Raw genomic sequence first — 21,151 nt, forward strand, 5'->3', positions numbered from 1 at the left:
CTCCACTCCGACTTAGAAGCCTGCGAGGTGAAGGTGGGTACTGGTATGGGCTGGGATCATCAATGATCAACTTGTGGGACCTTTTCGGGTTGAGGATGGAGTGAAGCACAACTCCCAGACCTACTGCCAGTTTCTGGAAGACAACTTCTTCAAGCAGTGGTACAGGAAGAAGTCGCTATCATTCAAGAAAAACATGATTTTCATGCAGGACAATGCTCCATCACATGCATCCAACTACTCCACAGCGTGGCTGGCCAGTAAAGGTCTAAAAGATGACAAAATAATGACATGGCCCCCTTGTTCACCTGATCTGAACCCCATAGAGAACCTGTGGTCCCTCATAAAATGTGAGATCTACAGGAAGAGAAAACAGTTCACCTCTGGGAACAGTGTCTGGAGGCTGTGGTGGCTGCTGCACGCAATGTTGATCGTAAACAGATCAAGCAATGACAGAATCTATGGATGGTCGGCTGCTGAGTGTCATCAGAAAGAAAGGTGGCTATATCAGTCACTAATTTTTGGGGGTTTTGTTTTTGCATGTCAGAAATGTTTATTTCTCAATTTTGTGCAGTTATATTGGTTTACCTGGTGAAAATAAACAAGTGAGATGGGAATAGATTTGTTTTTTATTAAGTTGCCTAATAATTCTGCACAGTAATCGTTACCTGCACAAACAGATCCTCCTAAGATAGCCAAATCTAAAAAAACCCCTCCAACTGCCAAAAATATTAAGCTTTGATACTTATGAGTCTTTTGGGTTGATTGAGAACATAGTTGTTGATCAATAATAAAAAAAAATGCCCCAAAATACAACTTGCCTAATAATTCTGTACAGTGTATAATATATATATAGATATATACACTACATAAAATGTATGTACACGCACACAATACACACATCTTATTATACCCATTAAACACATATATGAACTTGTAAATCTGGTGTACCCTCTAACTAACAACGCACAGACATTAATGTCTAAACCACTGGCAACAAAAGTGAGTACACCCCTAAATGAGAAATGGCTAAGTGCCCAAAGTGTCAATATTTTGTGTGGCCACCATTATTTTCAAGCAGTGCCTTAACTGTCTTAGGCCTAGAGTTTACTAGAGCCTCAAAGGAGCCATTTAACTCATCTTCCATCCTTTATGAAAAAATTCATGAAGCTGGTGGATGTGAGATACTGTAATTTGTGCTCTTACACCTTCCGTGTGAGGAGGCCCCACAGATGCTCCATAGGGTTTAGGTCTGGAGATGCTCGGCTGGTCCAGCACCTTTACCCTCAGTTTCTGTAGCGAGGAAGTGGGGGTCTTGGATGTGTTTTGGGTCGTTAACATGTCAGAATATGAAAGAAAGGGATCATGCTCTGCTTCAGTATGTCACAGGACATGTTGGCATTCATGGTTCCCTCAATGAAATGTAGCACCCCACAGCCAGCAGAATTCACGCAACCCCAACTATGACACTTCCACCACCATGACTGACTGTAGGCAGGACACACTTGTCTTTTCCTCCTCACCTAGTTGCCGCCACACACACTGACACCATCTGAACCAAATAAGTTTATCTTGGGACTCCTCAAACCACAGGATGGGTCCTGTAATCCATGTCCTTTGTCTACTTGTCATCAGAAGACTGTTTCTGGGCTTTCTTATGCACCATCTTTAGAAGGGGCTTCCTTCTGGGACAACAGACATGCAGACCAATTTGATGCATTGTGCAGCATATGGTCTGAGCACTGACAGGCGGACCCCCCACCCCTGTAACACCTGCAGTGTGCGGCGTAGTCTGAGCACTGACAGGCAGCCCCCACCCCTGTAACCTCAGCGGCAATGCTGGCAGCACTCGTACATCTATTCTGAACAGACGACCTCTGGATATGACATTGAGTACGTATACTTAACTTTTTTGGTCCACCATGGTGAGGCCTGTGCTCAGTGGATCTTGTCTTGTTATCCGCTGTATGGTCTTGGCCACCGTGCTGCAGCTCAGTCAGGGTGTCAGCAATCTTCTTATAGCCTTGTCCATTTTTATGTACTCACTATTTCCCCAGCGGTTTAGACATTAACCCCTTCACCACCTGGTGATTTTCCATTTTAATTTTTACCTCCCTTTCTTCCAAGAACCATACCTTTTTTATTTTTCTGGTAATATAGCCATATGAGGGCTTGATTTTTGGAGGACAAGTTGAACGTTTGAATTACACCATTTAATTTGCTCTATATTCTACTGGAAAGCAGGAAAAAACATTCCAAGTGCGGTGAAATTGCAAAAAAAGTGCAATTCCACAATTGTTTTTTTTGGGTTTGTTATTTATCATGTTCACTATATGATAAAACTCACTTATGATTCCCCGGGTCAATACGAGTTTGTAGATACCAAACATGTATAGTTTTTTTTTTTATTTAAGTAATGAAAAAAAAAATTCGGAAATGTCAAATAAAAAAATTGCTTTACTTTTGTCTCCATTTTCTGAGACCGGTAACGCTCTCATTTTTCGGGATCTGGGGCTGTGTGCTGGCTTGTTTTTTGCGTCTTGAGCTGACATTTTTAATTATACCATTTTTGGATAGATGCGATGTATTGATCACCTATTATTGCATTTTATTGCAATGTTGACAACCCCCCAAAAAATGAATTCTTGAGGTTTTTTTTTTTTATCTAGTTCCACCCTTTATCAATCAGATTAATATCTAATATAGAAAGCTGAATATGTGTGTGTGTGTGTGTGTGTGTGTGTGTGTATATGTGTGTGTGTGTGTATGTGTGTGTGTGTGTGTATGTGTGTGTGTGTGTATGTGTATGTCCGGGATTGGCATCTGCACCATCGCAGCTACAGCCACAAAATTTTGCACACTCACACTTCTGGACCCCGAGAGCGTCCTAGGCTATGTTTTGAGGGGAAATTTTAACCCCGCTCTTTACAGTTATTCACCAAAAAACCTGCCTCCATTAAAGTGAATGGAGCTGGGAGCCACAGTGCACCCAGAACTTCAGAAGAATGTGCAGTCACGCCCTTATATAGAATGTTGGCGTGTCACAATGCAGCCAGGGAAAGAGACAGACAGGGAAAGAGGCAGACACAGACAGGGTAAGAAACGGACATAGACAGGGTAAGAGACAGACACAGACAAAGAGAGAGACTAACAGGGAAAGAGACAGACAGGGAAAGAGAGAGACAGGTTAAGAGACAGACACAGACAGGTAAAGAGACAGACACAGGGAAACAGACAGGGAAAGAGACAGACAGGGTAAGAGAGGGAAAGAGACAGACAGGGAAAATGACTGACAGGGAAAGTGACAGTGATAGATAGACAGGGAAAGAGATTGAGACAGACAGAGAAAGACAGGGAAAGAGACAAACAGACAAAGAGAGAGAGAGAGACAGAGAGATATATATAGAGGGGGAGACAGACAGAGAATTGGAGAGAAACAGAGAGACAGTTACTATCCCGGGCGTTAATACATTCTATTTATACATTCTATCCCGGGAATGTTAATACATTCTATTTTGTTAACAAGAGTTATTAACCCGGGCGAAGCCGGGTAGTACAGCTAGTGTTTTATATTTTGATAGAACAGCCATTTCTGAAAGCAGCGATACCAAACATGTATTTGTTTTTTTTTTTATTTAACCTTCTTTTTATTAGATTTTAATAACAAAAACATATAATCAATAATCATATAATACATACATTATGATTATGTTAAACTACAAAATTACAGATAATGTATCTCCTCAAGTCCCAACCCATGTATTTGTTTTTTATTGCTATAATTTCAATGGGCAAAATATCGGTGATTTGAGCTTGTGGTTTTTTTTCTTCAGATTTTTAATTTTTTATTATTTTATTAACACTTCTTTTGCTTCTGCTGCACGGAGCGGTGCTTCAGCATTGCCCTGTACAGCAGAAATGCTGTTCTCCTGTGAATGCGAGCACTCAGCCGGCGTTCACAGGAACTACGTCATTACAGTGACAGGGGTCATCAGCTGACCCACGTCTGTCATGACAATCCATCGATTCCGCGGGGTTGACGATGGGGGACGGGGAATGGTGGGCTCCCCATCGCCTTCTGTTAAATCGAGTTGTCAGAATTGTCAGCGTGATTTAACTGGTTAACAGGCGTGGGTGGATCTCTGAGCTTGTTAGCTGCACATGTCGGCTGATCAGATCAGACGGCGTGTGTAGGTGAACATGCATGCTCGCCATGTGAGCCCTCATTAAAGGGACAAGCACAACCTTGGACATACCGGAACGTCCAAAGTCGTCCTGGTACATCCTGTGTGTTGCGTTATTTAGAGGGCACACCAAATTTACACCGTTACACAAGTTGTACACGGACTACTTTACATTGAATGAAAGCATCATATCGTAGGTTTTGTCCAATGATAAGATATAACATTTTTACAAAAATGGGAGGGGTGTACACACCTTTGTGATCAACTGTGTATTTCTAAAGGTGCTATGGATATGAATTTGTCACCAGATGTCAATAACAATCCATCCAATCTAAACAAGAAATCAAACCATAGATGTCCATAAATTAAGTTATGTGTAATAATGAGAACTGACACAGGAAAAAAGTATTGAAAACTCTCAACTGGTTTCAAAGAAAGAAAAAAAAATCTGCTAGACTGGCCGAGCCGATCACTGGAGCTGAATCCAATAGAGAATGAATGGAAGGAACTAAAGCTCAGAGTTCATAGAAGTATCCCACGCGACCTGCAGGATGTGAGGAGTGTTTGTGTGGAAGAATGGGCCAAAATCCACCTGAGCAATGCAGGCGACTAGTGTTTTACAGGAGGCAAAAGAAAACAAAACTGAATATTCCAGTCCATCCTAATCCTAAAGGACATAGAGAGTCACCAAATATAAACTGAAGAAACCTGTATTGACCTCCATATATAAAAATTATGCTCACTTATGAACAGACAATATTCTAAGCATGTCTATTCAGGTCAGGTGTGGAGTTTAATCATGTCGTTCATCATTTTGTCTCACTATGTATGTACTTAAATTTTCTATATACTCCTGCCTTTTGTCAGGTCCTTTGTGACCACTGTATGTGTATGTCTAGGCTGCTTATTTTGTCAATACAACTGGATATGTATTATCATGATTATATTATATGAAATTTGACTATATATACTACTTGTTATATTCATGCCTTGCAAGGTTTCCTGATTATTGTGGTCTGTCTTATTTTGACATGCTGCCCTGACTGTCAGCACTTGTTTTTAAGCACATCGCACTTTGTGTTGCACTTTTTTGTATCCCCTTGTATTATATAAATAAATTTTTCATAATCTTAGAATATTGTCTGTTCATAAGTGAGCATAATTTTTATATATGGAGGTCAATACAGGTTTCTTTTCGTCTTACAGGAGGCGTCTGGAAGCTTCATCACCAGCAAAGGCTTTTGTACAAAGTATAAAATATATTAAATAAATTTCAGTAACGTGTTCAGTACTTTTTCTCTGTGTCATTTCTCATTATTACACATAACTTAATTTACGGACATCTGTGTTATGGTTTCTTTGTCTGTGTGGACTGGATGGCTTGCTACTGACATCTGGTGAGAAATTCATGTCAATAGCACCTTTAAAAATGTATTTACTTAGAATATTGGTGGCGTGTTCAATACTTCAAAATTCAACTGCTGTATATATGTACCGCCTAACAGCGGCAAGAAATTATACAGATATATACCAAAGCTTGAAACAGCCACATCAGCGAAACAAATATTTGGCTTTAGAAAAGTAGGGAGGCAAAAACAAGAAAGTGTTTCTGCCCGTTATCGGGTATTCCCTACCCTAATGGGACGCCATATCTCTAGGATGTGCCGTCATGAGAGTCTGATATCTGGTATTCCTATGGGTGAAGAGTTCACAGTGTTAGTTTTGCGCCTTCATCCGTTTCGCTGTGAACAGCAGCGTCTCTGCGCCCCAACCTGTGCAGAGAAATACAGCGGGACAGCCGCGGTATAGTAGGGGAAAACGGAGGATGGACCCCCATAATCTAGTAGTGAATGTCCAACTCATCATGAAAACAAAGCTCCATCAGGGGCTCTTGCGATTGATATTGTCTGCCGCTGCAGCACACGCGTTTTGAGCTGTGCACTTTTCCACACCTCGGGTCCTTTTTGTTGTTGCCCTACATCCTTCCTCTTTGAGCTGTTCACTTTTCCACACCTCGTGCCCTTTTCGTTGTTGCCCTACATCCTTCCTCTTTGAGCTGTGCACTTTTCCACACCTCGTGCCCTTTTTGTTGTTGCCCTATATCCTTCCTCTTTAAGCTGTGCACTTTTCCACACCTCGTGCCCTTTTTGTTGTTGCCCTACATCCTTCCTCTTTGAGCTGTGCACTTTTCCACACCTCGTGCCCTTTTCGTTGTTGCCCTACATCCTTCCTCTTTGAGCTGTGCACTTTTCCACACCTCGTCCCCTTTTTGTTGTTGCCCTACATCTTTCCTCTTTAAGCTGTGCAGTTTTCCACACCTCGTGCCCTTTTTGTTGTTGCCCTACATTCTTCCTCTTTGAGCTGTGCACTTTTCCACATCTCGTGGCCTTTTCGTTGTTGCCCTACATCCTTCCTCTTTGAGCTGTGCACTTTTCCACAGCTCGTGCCCTTTTTGTTGTTGCCCTACATCCTTCCTCTTTAAGCTGTGCACTTTTCCACACCTCGTGCCCTTTTCGTTGTTGCCCTACATCCTTCCTCTTTGAGCTGTGCACTTTTCCACACCTCGTGCCCTTTTTGTTGTTGCCCTACATCCTTCCTCTTTAAGCTGTGCACTTTTCCACACCTCGTGCCCTTTTTGTTGTTGCCCTACATCCTTCCTCTTTGAGCTGTGCACTTTTCCACATCTCGTGCCCTTTTCGTTGTTGCCCTACATCCTTCCTCTTTGAGCTGTGCACTTTTCCACACCTCGTGCCCTTTTCGTTGTTGCCCTACATCCTTCCTCTTTGAGCTGTGCACTTTTCCACACCTCGTGCCCTTTTTGTTGTTGCCCTACATCCTTCCTCCATCTCCCCCTTCACGTGTCGTGCGTGTCAAACATCTCCCCATCGGATGTTGCAATGTAAAGGAGGGATATTAATAAATAATACCGGGAGCAGGCGGCCTGTGTGTGTTTACGGGCGAGCGCAGCACGTGGTGGTGGCTGTGGTGGTGGCTGCCATCATCCAGGCTGCGTTACATGGCTGCAATCAGGATCCCCACAGGGACAAAACAGCGTCTCCGTCCCCGGTGACTGTCTAGACAGTAATTGTGCACCTGATTTCATGAGTGTGTGGAGCCTGCGATGCCCCCCTGCCCTTCTTCGTATGGATGCCATCAGAAGGTCCAGGCACAGTGCAGAGTACAAGTGCCGGGGAGAGGAGGACACCCATGAGCCTGAGCAGCCACCACACCCCCTAACATATCAACATCTCCACGTGTGCCCCGTGCTCCGGTGCCGCCTCCTGTGCCCATCGCCAGCTGCTGGCAGATGTCTTATCTCCATCCGTTCTTTTCTCTACTGGACCTTGCCGAAAAGAAAAATCATTGCAGTCACGCCAAGAACAAAGGGTGCTGGCGGCAGCCATGTTTTTTTCTTTTTCCCCTCTTTATGTACCCCTCGCGGAAACTGTTTAACCCTCTGCGACCAGCAACAGAAAATCGGGGCGCCGTAAACTTCAGGATCTAATAGCGAGGGTGTTGCTGCTTTTTAACCCTTTACATGCAGAGGGTTAGTCTGCAGAGTGCGAGAGGTGGGGGTTTAAATAAAAAAAAAACCCCGGCCTTAAATCCAGGTGACCCCTTGACATTATAATCGCTCAGAGGAGCGTTGGATTGGCCAGGTCTGAGCTCACTGCATGTGTGGCATGATCTCACTGCCCAATTACCCTCTGTGCCTCCCAGGAGGGGGCGGATAAAGCTAAGGGGGGTGTCCGGCCCCCCACCCCTAACATTACCCGATAATCGATACATCCTATCCCTGCCTCACTACAGTACACAATACGAGCCGGGCAGATGGCCGCAGCCAACCATTGCCACCTGAGACCTCTCTTCTACCCCGCTGGCTCTACAGGAGAGGTGCATTGTGGGCCATGTAGTCTGTGCCGCCTGAATGTCATGCATGATTTCATTTCCAGGAGGGGCAGTTAACCTCTTGTAGCCAATGGCCACCTTATAAAATTGCACCACACCTGAAAGAGATCCCTTATTTTGCGCTTATTCCGTTTTACCATGGTAAATGTCACTTTGCAGTTGTGTAACTTCGGCTCTTTTGTGTACATTTCGGAGTCGCACGGTTCCTTTCGCCGGTGAACTCTTGTCCTCTCTTTCTGATGCAGATGTTCAGAGCTTGGATCATTTATAGTTCTTCGTAACGTGATGGATGGGGTGTGCGGCCCCTCAGATGTCAGGACAGGGCAGGTTATGAACTTTAAAGTACCGGAGGCCAACGAGATGGACACGAGCTGCGAGGACCTGCGGAGACAAGGGGGAAGAAAGGATTCGGGAAAGTTTTGTCTCAGAATTTGTACCAACAAAAGAATTAAAAAATACAGAAGGTGGCGGATTTCTCCCACCATTGTGTTCTTAGGTGATGCCCCCAATTTGTCTTATGGCCCCAGTTCCAGGGTCATGGGGTGCAAAAATGATGGTGTCCGTCTTGTCCTTTGGGGATGGAATTACAGCGCTCGATTTTGGACCCATTATCGGGTGAACACGTCACGATCCACTCGGCGACATTTCTTTTAATTTATCGTATTCGCCATCTTTTATTAGAGCACTATTATTAACCCTTTGTGAACTCTCGTCGCATTGTCCGGATTCGTGGGCGCCTTTTACATCGTAGTGTCGACTGATGGAGCCGTTATATTTTTTTTTTTACATTTTTGGGGTGTTTAGTCGGAGTAACAGAGTGACTTGTGGGTGATAAGCGGCGTCGCACCTGTGTTTCGAGGTGCAGAGAGTCAGTAACCCTTTGTCTGGGCTCGGCACGCAGGACGAGGGCAGATGGGAGGGGTACGGGGAGCACGCAGCCTTCCCATCTCACAAAGAGAACAGAGGCTGGACCGCTCAATAGGAGAGCAGCGTCCCGTGGCATTAGAGCTCCCCCCAATCTTGCCACACGGGCCCCCTTCGTCAAGCGCACCATAATCCCCCTTGACAACCTAGAGACGGATCACATTACACCCCTCGCACTGGCCCCAGAGGTGGAGCAGGAATATTGGGGGGGCTACGAGCCTCACACACCCCTTAACCCACGATGCAGAATGCGCAGAGCCCCTCCCCCCACGCCACTGCATAGAAACGCCGCCGAGCCATACCGTGTCACGTGAGATGAAACATATGCACCCTACAAAAAAAAAAATAAGGGGGTGATCTAGGCGCCACAAAGCTGCAGGCATAGAACAAAGCTCACAATGCAGCGCGGATGCCCCGTCCTGCACTCCTGATCCTGGCCTCTAGGTGGTGCTGCAGTGTGACTGAAGCCAGAGGTATAGATCCAGCATTAATACCTGATGTATCCAGTAATGAGAACATGTAATATCCACACGTGTCACTGGGGCTCAACACTGATTAACCCTGCGTCGTGCGACAGGAAACATCAGATATATAGATGTAACAGGAGAAATAGGGATTATCTCATGAAGGGGAGCGCTCCACAAGTGCTGAACTCTCCACAGAGTGACGCTTCTGCATAGTTTCTTGGGTGGCAGGACGAGAGCCTATCTATCCCGTCACAATTTTGCATTCTAAAAGTTGTTTTTTTCACATTTTAAAGCGAAACAGACACCAGCGAGCAGCCGCCAGTCAGGATAGGTGGGTGGCAATTCAGCAGCAGGGAGGAGTGTAGCAGCCACAAGGCAGGGGTTAAATGGACTTGTCACCGGGCTGGTGATGTTGGGTCTGGGATATCACGGGTGGCCCTGCCCGGCTTCGTGGCCCCGAGGTGTACAATAAAAGGGAGGAGGATGGCGGAGGATGGGATGGGAGTTGTAGTTGTCTCGTGACGCCACCTGTGGTACGCGGCCAGGAATTAGCCGCCGCTGCGGTCGCTGTCCTCCGGGGCTGGTGGTGTCGCAGCAAGGGTGGTTCTGCTCCTCACAGGTGGAGCGGGCCCCGGGGAGGATAATGAGGGCTGTAATGGCCGTTGGCGCTGCAGCGCAGGGTGTCGGCAATAAGAGGCTGAGTCAGCTGCTGTGGTTCCAGGTCTTTTTACTCACAGTTCAAGTGCTGCCCTCAGAGTACCGGTCTCTGCCGCCATGGGCCTCAGCCGATCTCGGATAATTTGGAGGTCACAGCCGGTGTTCCCACTTTGAGTACTTTCTGGTCGGGGTCCCTCCAATCCCATGGATGGAATGTGGAACGGGCTGCGGATGTTTCCTGCACTCTCCGCAGACCCTGGAATTCCTGGTAGCCGTAGAGAACCCGGGTTGAGCTGCTTGCGCCAAGCCACGGGTCCTGTAGTGCTCCCAGAAGTGTGAAGGTAGAGAGAATATGCCTGGACCGAAGTCCTGACTGTGCTCCTCACCTTAAGCTGTGCCCGGGGCCAACTATGTGTGAAGATGCTCCTTCCTTTTCCCAAGTCCGGGAAAGTCCCATGTCTCATGATGGCCACCCCCCTTTCTAGCCCAGGCCAACCCCCCAGTGGGAAAGCACCTGACTGTGTGGTTTGTGAATGTGAGAAATACCAGTAATTAACCTCTTCTTTACCCAGGATGAGTACCGCACCTTAAGTGAGTTGCAGTACCCTGTGGCGACTGAAGCCTCAAGGGCACCACAGGAGGAACACTACGGTACTATCAATCAGGTTAGGTGGGATGTGTGGCACTTCCGGAAGAGTAAGGAGGAGGGACACTGAGGAGCTGTCTATAAGGCTAGGTAAGAAGAAATTCAGCAGCAGAGGCAGGAGGAACACTGAGGAGCTGTCTATAAGGCTAGGTAAGAAGAAATTCAGCAGCAGAGGGAGGAGGGACACTGAGGAGCTGTCTATAAGGCTAGGTAAGAAGAAATTCAGCAGCAGTAAAAAGAGGAGGAACACTGAGGAGCTGTCTATAAGGCTAGGTAAGAAGAAATTCAGCAGCAGAGGGAGAAAGAACACTGAGGAGCTGTGTATAAGGCTAGGTAAGAAGAAATTCAGCAGCAAAGGGAGGAGGAACACTGAGGAGCTGTCTATAAGGCTAGGTAAGAAGAAATTCAGCAGCAGAGGCAGGAGGAACACTGAGGAGCTGTCTATAAGGCTAGGTAAGAAGAAATTCAGCAGCAGAGGGAGGAGGAACACTGAGGAGCTGTCTATAAGGCTTGGTAAGAAGAAATTCAGCAGCAGAGGCAGGAGGAACACTGAGGAGCTGTCTATAAGGCTAGGTAAGAAGAAATTCAGCAGCAGAGAGGAGGAACACTGAGGAGCTGTCTATAAAGCTAGGTAAGAAGAAATTCAGCAGCAGAGGGAGGAGGAACACTGAGGAGCTGTCTGTAAGGCTAGGTAAGAAGAAATTCAGCAGCAGAGAGGAGGAACACTGAGGAGCTGTCTGTAAGGCTAGGTAAGAAGAAATTCAGCAGCAGAGAGGAGGAACACTGAGGAGCTGTCTATAAGGCTAGGTAAGAAGAAATTCAGCAGCAGAGAGGAGGAACACTGAGGAGCTGTCTATAAGGCTAGGTAAGAAGAAATTCAGCAGCAGAGGCAGGAGGAACACTGAGGAGCTGTCTATAAGGCTAGGTAAGAAGAAATTCAGCAGCAGAGAGGAGGAACACTGAGGAGCTGTCTATAAGGCTAGGTAAGAAGAAATTCAGCAGCAGAGAGGAGGAACACTGAGGAGCTGTCTATAAGGCTAGGTAAGAAGAAATTCAGCAGCAGAGGCAGGAGGAACACTGAGGAGCTGTCTATAAGGCTAGGTAAGAAGAAATTCAGCAGCAGAGGGAGGAGGAACACTGAGGAGCTGTCTGTAAGGCTAGGTAAGAAGAAATTCAGCAGCAGAGAGGAGGAGGAACACTGAGGAGCTGTCTATAAGGCTAGGTAAGAAGAAATTCAGCAGCAAAGGGAGGAGGGACACTGAGGAGATGTCTATAAGGCTAGGTAAGAGGAAATTTAGCAGCAGTAAAAAGAGGAGGAACACTGAGGAGCTGTCTATAAGGCTAGGTAAGAAGAAATTCAGCAGCAGAGGCAGGAGGAACACTGAGGAGCTGTCTATAAGGCTAGGTAAGAAGAAATTCAGCAGCAGAGGCAGGAGGAACACTGAGGAGCTGTCTATAAGGCTAGGTAAGAAGAAATTCAGCAGCAGAGGGAGGAGGAACACTGAGGAGCTGTCTATAAGGCTAGGTAAGAAGAAATTCAGCAGCAGAGGGAGGAGGGACACTGAGGAGATGTCTATAAGGCTAGGTAAGAGGAAATTTAGCAGCAGTAAAAAGAGGAGGAACACTGAGGAGCTGTCTATAAGGCTAGGTAAGAAGAAATTCAGCAGCAGAGGGAGGAGGAACACTGAGGAGCTGTCTATACGGCTAGGTAAGAAGAAATTCAGCAGCAGAGAGGAGGAGGAACACTGAGGAGCTGTCTATAAGGCTAGGTAAGAAGAAATTCAGCAGCAGAGAGGAGGAACACTGAGGAGCTGTCTGTAAGGCTAGGTTAGAAGAAATTCAGCAGCAGAGAGGAGGAGGAACACTGAGGAGCTGTCTGTAAGGCTAGGTAAGAAGAAATTCAGCAGCAGAGGGAGGAGGAACACTGAGGAGCTGTCTATAAGGCTAGGTAAGAAGAAATTCAGCAGCAGAGGGAGGAGGAACACTGAGGAGCTGTCTGTAAAGCTAGGTAAGAAGAAATTCAGCAGCAGAGAGGAGGAGGAACACTGAGGAGCTGTCTATAAGGCTTGGTAAGAAGAAATTCTGCAGCAGAGGGAGGAGGAACACTGAGGAGCTGTCTATAAGGCTAGGTAAGAAGAAATTCAGCAGCAGAGGGAGGAGGAACACTGAGGAGCTGTCTATAAGGCTAGGTAAGAAGAAATTCAGCAGCAGAGAGGAGGAACACTGAGGAGCTGTCTATAAGGCTAGGTAAGAAGAAATTCAGCAGCAGAGAGGAGGAACACTGAGGAGCTGTCTATAAGGCTAGGTAAGAAGAAATTCAGCAGCAGAGGGAGGAGGAACACTGAGGAGCTGTCTATAAGGCTAGGTAAGAAGAAATTCAGCAGCAGAGAGGAGGAACACTGAGGAGCTGTCTATAAGGCTAGGTAAGAAGAAATTCAGCAGCAGAGAGGAGGAACACTGAGGAGCTGTCTATAAGGCTAGGTAAGAAGAAATTCAGCAGCAGAGGGAGGAGGAACACTGGAGGAGCTGTCTATAAGGCTAGGTAAGAAGAAATTCAGCAGCAGAGAGGAGGAACACTGAGGAGCTGTCTATAAGGCTAGGTAAGAAGAAATTCAGCAGCAGAGAGGAGGAACACTGAGGAGCTGTCTATAAGGCTAGGTAAGAAGAAATTCAGCAGCAGAGGGAGGAGGAACACTGAGGAGCTGTCTAAAAGGCTAGGTAAGAAGAAATTCAGCAGCAGAGAGGAGGAACACTGAGGAGCTGTCTATAAGGCTAGGTAAGAAGAAATTCAGCAGCAGAGGGAGGAGGGACACTGAGGAGCTGTCTATAAGGCTAGGTAAGAAGAAATTCAGCAGCAGAGGGAGGAGGGACACTGAGGAGCTGTCTATAAGGCTAGGTAAGAAGAAATTCAGCAGCAGAGAGGAGGAGGAACACTGAGGAGATGTCTATAAGGCTAGGTAAGAAGAAATTCAGCAGCAGAGAGGAGGAGGAACACTGAGGAGCTGTCTATAAGGCTAGGTAAGAAGAAATTCAGCAGCAGAGGGAGGAGGGACACTGAGGAGCTGTCTATAAGGCTAGGTAAGAAGAAATTCAGCAGCAGAGGGAGGAGGAACACTGAGGAGCTGTCTATAAGGCTAGGAAAGAAGAAATTCAGCAGCAGAGAGGAGGAGGAACACTGAGGAGCTGTCTGTAAGGCTAGGTAAGAAGAAATTCAGCAGCAGAGGGAGGAGGGACACTGAGGAGATGTCTATAGGGCTAGGAAAGAAGAAATTCAGCAGCAGAGGGAGGAGGAACACTGAGGAGCTGTCTATAAGGCTAGGTAAGAAGAAATTCAGCAGCAGAGGGAGGAGGGACACTGAGGAGCTGTCTATAAGGCTAGGTAAGAAGAAATTCAGCAGCAGAGAGGAGGAGGAACACTGAGGAGATGTCTATAAGGCTAGGTAAGAAGAAATTCAGCAGCAGAGAGGAGGAGGAACACTGAGGAGCTGTCTATAAGGCTAGGTAAGAAGAAATTCAGCAGCAGAGGGAGGAGGGACACTGAGGAGCTGTCTATAAGGCTAGGTAAGAAGAAATTCAGCAGCAGAGGGAGGAGGAACACTGAGGAGCTGTCTGTAAGGCTAGGTAAGAAGAAATTCAGCAGCAGAGGGAGGAGGGACACTGAGGAGATGTCTATAGGGCTAGGAAAGAAGAAATTCAGCAGCAGAGGGAGGAGGAACACTGAGGAGCTGTCTATAAGGCTAGGTAAGAAGAAATTCAGCAGCAGAGGGAGGAGGGACACTGAGGAGCTGTCTATAAGGCTAGGTAAGAAGAAATTCAGCAGCAGAGGGAGGAGGAACACTGAGGAGCTGTCTGTAAGGCTAGGTAAGAAGAAATTCAGCAGCAGAGGGAGGAGGGACACTGAGGAGATGTCTATAGGGCTAGGAAAGAAGAAATTCAGCAGCAGAGGGAGGAGGAACACTGAGGAGCTGTCTATAAGGCTAGGTAAGAAGAAATTCAGCAGCAGAGGGAGGAGGGACACTGAGGAGATGTCTATAAGGCTAGGTAAGAAGAAATTCAGCAGCAGAGAGGAGGAGGAACACTGAGGAGCTGTCTATAAGGCTAGGTAAGAAGAAATTCAGCAGCAGAGGGAGGAGGGACACTGAGGAGATGTCTATAAGGCTAGGTAAGAAGAAATTCAGCAGCAGAGAGGAGGAACACTGAGGAGCTGTCTGTAAGGCTAGGTAAGAAGAAATTCAGCAGCAGAGGGAGGAGGGACACTGAGGAGATGTCTATAGGGCTAGGTAAGAAGAAATTCAGCAGCAGTAAAAAAAGGAGGAACACGAAGGAGCTGTCTGTAGGACTAGGTAAGAAGAAATTCAGCAGCAGAGAGGAGGAGGAACACTGAGGAGCTGTCTAAAAGGCTAGGTAAGAAGAAATTCAGCAGCAGAGGGAGGAGGAACACTGAGGAGCTGTCTATAAGGCTAGGTAAGAAGAAATTCAGCAGCAGAGAGGAGGAACACTGAGGAGCTGTCTATAAGGCTAGGTAAGAAGAAATTCAGCAGCAGAGGGAGGAGGAACACTGAGGAGCTGTCTGTAGGACTGGGTAAGAAGAAATTCAGCAGCAGAGGGAGGAGGAACACTGAGGAGCTGTGTATAAGGCTAGGTAAGAAGAAATTCAGCAGCAGAGGGAGGAGGAACACTGAGGAGCTGTCTAAAAGGCTAGGAAAGAAGAAATTCAGCAGCAGGTTTGAGGATAATCTGATAAATGGCAACCAAGATCCCAGCAGTTTTACAAATAGTCACCAGCAGTGGGTGTCCTGCGTCATTAGCATTTACCATTCTAGCCCCATTCAGCTGACCTATGCTTAGTTATATCTGGTCTTGAAATATCAGGTTAAGAACTACAATGACCTTCAATCAAGGCTGTTACACAGATAGAATGTTAGATTTGCCATGCAGGGGCCTGAGACAACTGGGTGGGCGCCCCTAAGAGCAGAGATGGCAGAAAGAAAAAGGGTAAGATGAGTGGTGCAGATGAAGGCCAACTGATGAACCTGTCACTATGGCCCTGAGACAACAGAGTGTAGAGCCGGAACCGGGAACCCACAGGAGATGAGAATACTCTGAACACACCAGGAGACACGGATTACTCCTCTAATGGAGACCTGGGTAATGGCCACCACTTCCAGCCCATTGACTGGTCCTGTCTGGTGACTGGACTGGGACAGTCATTGGAGATGAAGACAGTGGTGCACTGCCCTACAGTTGGGGGAACCACGATACCTCCTGCCAGAGTTACTATTTCAATAATGAATAAAATGGGGCAGGTGCCGTCCGCTCTCTGCTCCACCTTTCATTCTGTGCGATGGATACTCAACACAGCAGGCATGATGGCATAACTACATGACACCTGCTGTAGGGAGCTTCAGTCTGCACACAGCAAAGGCCGGATTGCGAAGGGGGAGTGCTTAGTATATACTTAAAGTCACTTGTGGGGACATCATGAGAAGCTGTGGCACGCATCATACCATATGTGAGGTGCATAATACCATGTGTGGGGAGCTGTGTGGGCCATAATACTAAGTATCAGTGTAACGCCCCAGCAGTGGTCGAACCGCTCGGATCCGGATGTCACTGCTCGTGGCTCGAGAGTCACCGGACCCAGGGGCTAAGGGTCACACCCGAATAAAGAAGGGGGTATTTACAGGGGAGATATATATATAGTTTCTGACGCCACCTGTGGTGTATGGTAATTGGGAGTACCGCCGCTGTCATTGGGAGTACCCGGGGTGATGGAGTGGGCAGCAAGATGACGTGACCCTCCACGGGTAGGGAAAGGCCCCGGGACTCTGGATGGTGGTATGGGGTGCAGGGGGAGCGCAGGCTCGCTGGTTGCAGGGGTTAATCAGTTACTCACTCAGGAATAAAGCAGACGCTGACAACAGGGTAAACCAAGGCTCTGGGTGCCGCTGCTCTCTTGGGGGAGCTAGTCCAGGTTCCGTCTCCTGCAGTGCTGCTGATGGTCTGTGACCAGCCTCCTGGCACAGTATTTTTAGAGTGTCCTTTGTGGTCCGTCAACTTGGAGCTTTCCGGGCCCCGCTCCCCACTGTGGCTAAGTAGAAGAGCCTGCTCTCAGGAGCACACGCTTGGGATTTCAGTGGGCTGCTTTGCTTGGAAAGCCCTATCCCCCTTGTTGCGTTAGTGCCCCCGATCTCTGAGCTTTGTGGGAACAGTCCATAGAGGTCCTGTTCTCCACAGGTTAATTGTCAGGTTGCTTGAAGCTTTTCCCCGACCTAGGGTCCGTGTACCCCGTCGTGCCTTCGGTCCCGAACCAGTGATTAGGCTCAGGCTGCTGACCGTCCTTCAAGACAGGTCCCAGGCACCTAGCCTCAATACCCTGCGACCGGGGGTCCGACCCCTCTAGGTCCAAACCACCGTCTGCGACCTAGCCTGCTTCTCCCCTGGGAGCTACAACTCCCAGCTTCCTCAGAGCTCCTCACAGCTCGAGGGCTACCACTGCACTGACTTGACACCTCCCACCTCCCTGCCTGACCCCTAGGTAGGTGGCCCTATTCCAGCTTAAGCAGCCCACTTGTGTGCCTGACAGGGTGTGGTGCAAGGTGTATCTAGGATTTGTGGATGCTGGTAGAGGCAGTACTGCAGGTTAGGTTCCCATAACCATGGGGGGTTGAGCCCTGCACGGGGAGAGAAAGATTGTGGTGAACCCTGTGACGACCTGACTAGTCCAGGGTGACACATTCCCCCTTCGTTAAACGTAGCTCGTCCTCGAGCTACAGGACATCCAGAGGTTTATTTTTGGTTAACTGAAAAGAGAAAAATAACATTTTTATTAACAATTCCTCATCCCTCTCAGGGGAGGCACATTACTTAAACTTTACTTTTAAAACTCTTAGAGTTCATTTTTATTGGTAGAACCCTGGGAACGCTACCGGTTGTAGCGGTAGTCGTTGCTCAGCCTACTCCACTGCAGCACGTTCCTTCGACAGTCCATTCCCATTGGCCCTCTCCTTCAACCCGTTCCATGACAGAGTTGAAGTCCAGGAGGCATAAAAGACGACTCTTCAACAGTCCTGAGTAACCTGGTAGCCGTTACCCTTATGCGCCAACCTCCACCAAGGCCTCCCCAGCACCGCACCGTCCAAGGCCCTGATGGCCCTTTTCCCTGTAATAATAATAATAATAATAATAATCTTTATTTCTATAGCGCCAACATATTCCGTAGCGCTTTACAATTCAGGAGGATCATATACATACAAGTAACAGTTATAGAAATACAATATTTAGAGGGGAAAAAATACAACCCTGCTCGTGAGAGCTTACAATCTACAATGAGATGGGGGGAGAGGCAAGGTTCAAGTGCTTATTTACAATGACAATCCAGCCATCTCACGGAAATGGGGCTGGATAATGGTTTCCTGGACCAGTGGGCCCGAGCCTTGAGATGCCTTTGGGTGCTATGGAGTTTGATGTGGAGCTATGTTGTGAGAGGTTGTAGAGGGACTATGTGAATCGAATCTGATTAGGGAGTGTGATAGGCCGCCCTAAAAAGATGCGTCTTTAGGGTGCGTCTGAAGCTGAGTAAGTTGTGATTTGTCCTAACTTCTTGGGGTAGAGCGTTCCAGAGGGTTGGTGCAGCTCGGAAGAAGTCTTGGATCCGGGAGTGGGAGGTTCGAATTAGTGTGGATGTTAGTCGAAAGTCGCTTCCAGAGCGTAGAGAACGGGTGGACTGATAGACAGAGAGGAGGGTGGAGATGTAGGGGGGTGCTGCACTGTGGAGAGCTTTGTGGGCGAGAACAAGCAGTTTGAATTGGATCCTATGATATATGGGCAGCCAGTGCAATGACTGGCACAGAGCAGAGGCATCCGAGTAGCGGTTAGCCAGATAGGTGACCCTGGCTGCTGCATTAAGGATTGACTGTAAAGGAGAGAGTCTAGTTAGGGGGAGACCAATTAATAGAGAGTTACAGTAGTCCAAGCGAGAGTGGATCAGGGCCACGGTGACAAAGCGTGGAAAAAGGTTCAACAAGAATGGCACAGTCTACTTGCAGCATAAACTCTCCTGTCACCCCCCACCTGGAGGTCCAGATGGTCTTCTCCAATTAACACGGGAAGGTTCAACAAGGGTGACAGTCCATACAACCATTTTCAAACTTTTATGAACTTGCAGGTTGCAGCTCCTCTTCTCTGTGGAGATGAGCAGCTATCCCACTCCCGCACCGCTCCCGAGCAAACACTTTTGTACGCAACCTCATCAGCCACCGCCAATGCCTTTCCTTTTCATGGACGCTGATGTCGGGCTTCATCTCCACCGTGGTGAATGAAGAAACTGGCTGTTCTGCAGCTGGGGAGGCAGATTCCGGGTGCTCCGTATCGGTGTACGGGCCCGGTGATGCAGCCGGGTCTGGTCGGGCCGGTGGTGAGATCACCGCTGTCGTGGCCTGGTCAGATGGTAGATTCAGGGGCTCAGCAATCTGCTTCTTACAAATGGGGACTGGAGGTTCCGCTGCCGGTGTTGGGGTTGGAAGCTCGGCGTCCACGAGGATGAGAGTGACAGTGGCTGGATGCTTGCAGAGGGCGGGGGCAGACCGAACCCTGCAGCCGTATAGGTCAGGTCAACCAGGCCTGGGTAGCTGCTTACCCGCTCCTCGCGAGGGACTTCAATCTCACGGGCTCGCACCGCCACTGCCAGGCTCCTCATCTCTTCCCTCCAATGATCCAAAATGAAGAGGAATTGCGTCCACATCCTCCTGCTCTATCCAGGCCGCAGTCCCAGGAGCAGTGCGCTCCGGTGACCAGCCTTGTGCTGCCGCCATCTTGCCTCTGCGGTGCCCAGGAACTTTATCGCAGAGTCCTGGCGTCCCTGCTCCACTTCCGCTGATATATCCCGTCACACCCCCTTGGTTTTTGTCGGCCACTCACTTTCACGCTGGGGCACTCTGGAAACTTCCGATCCAGCCACACTCTCAGGACGAAGGGCGGAGCTTCGGCTTCGCGCACTTTTGGCCTGGAAGATGGCGTTTTGGCGCCAAAGATGACGGAAATTGGCGGGAACGGGACTTCGACACCGCAGCTTGGACTCCAAGGTGCACGTCACCCAGGATAGTGGGTCCTGTTCGGACCCTGTTCGTGACGCCAACGTTTTTCAGGATTGTAACGCCCCAGCAGCGGTCGAACCGCTCTGATCCGGATGTCACTGCTCGTGGCTCGAGGGTCTCCGGACCTGGGGGCTAAGGGTTACACTTGAATAAAGAAGGGGGGTATTTACAGGGGAGATATATATATATATATATATATATATATATATATATATATATATAGTTCGTGACGCCATCCGTGGTGTACGGTAATTGGGAGTACCGCTGCTGCCGTTGGGAGTACCCGGGGTGATGGAGTGGGGCAGCAAGGTATCGTGACCTTCCTCGGGTAGGGAAAGGCCCCGGGACTCTGAATGGAGGAGCGGGGTGCAGGGGGGGGCGCAGGCTCACTGGTTGCAGGGGTTAATCAGGTACTCAATCAGCAATAAAGCGGATGCTGACAATATAGTAAACCAAGTCTCTGGGTACCGCTGCCCTCTTGGTTGAGCTTGTCCGGGTCCCGTCCCCTGCAGCACTGCCTGGTGGTCTGTGACCTGCCTCCTGGCACAGTGTTTTTAGAGTGTCCTTTGTGGCCCGTCAGCTTGGAGCTTTTCGGGCCTCACTCCCCACTGTGGCTAAGTAAAAGAGCCTGCTCTCAGAAGCTCATGCTTGGGATTTCAGTGTGCTGCTTTGCTTGGAAAGCCCTATCACTCTCGTTGCGCTAGTGCCCCCGATCTCTGAGCTTCGTGGGAACAGTCCATAGAGGTCCTGTCCTCCGTAGGTTAATTGCCGGGTTGCTTGAAGCTTCTCCCCGACCTAGGTTCTGTGTACCCCGTCATGCCTTCGGTCCCGGACCAGTGATTAGGCTCAGGCTGCTGACCGTCCTCCAAGACAGGTCCCAGGCACCTAGCCTCAATACCCTGCGACCGGGGGTCCGACTCCTCTAGGTCCAAATCACCGTCTGCGACCTAGTCTGCTTCTGCCCTGGGAGCTCCAACTCCCAGCTTCCTCAGAGCTCCTCATAGCTCGAGGGCTACCACTGAACTGACTTGTCACCTCCCACCTCCCTGTCTGACCCCTAGGTGGACTGCCCTATTCCAGCTTAACCAGCCCTTTGGTGTGCCTGACAGGGTATGGTGCAAGGTATATCTAGGATTTGTGAATGCTGGTGGAGGCAGTACTGCAGGATGGGGACCCAGAACCATGGGGGGTTGAATCCTGCACTGGAGAGAAAGATTGTGCAGAACCCTGTGACGACCTGACTAGTCCAGGGTGTCATATCAGGAGCTGTGG

Source organism: Anomaloglossus baeobatrachus, chromosome 12, assembly GCF_048569485.1.
Source record: "Anomaloglossus baeobatrachus isolate aAnoBae1 chromosome 12, aAnoBae1.hap1, whole genome shotgun sequence".
Taxonomy (NCBI): Eukaryota; Metazoa; Chordata; class Amphibia; order Anura; family Aromobatidae; genus Anomaloglossus; species Anomaloglossus baeobatrachus.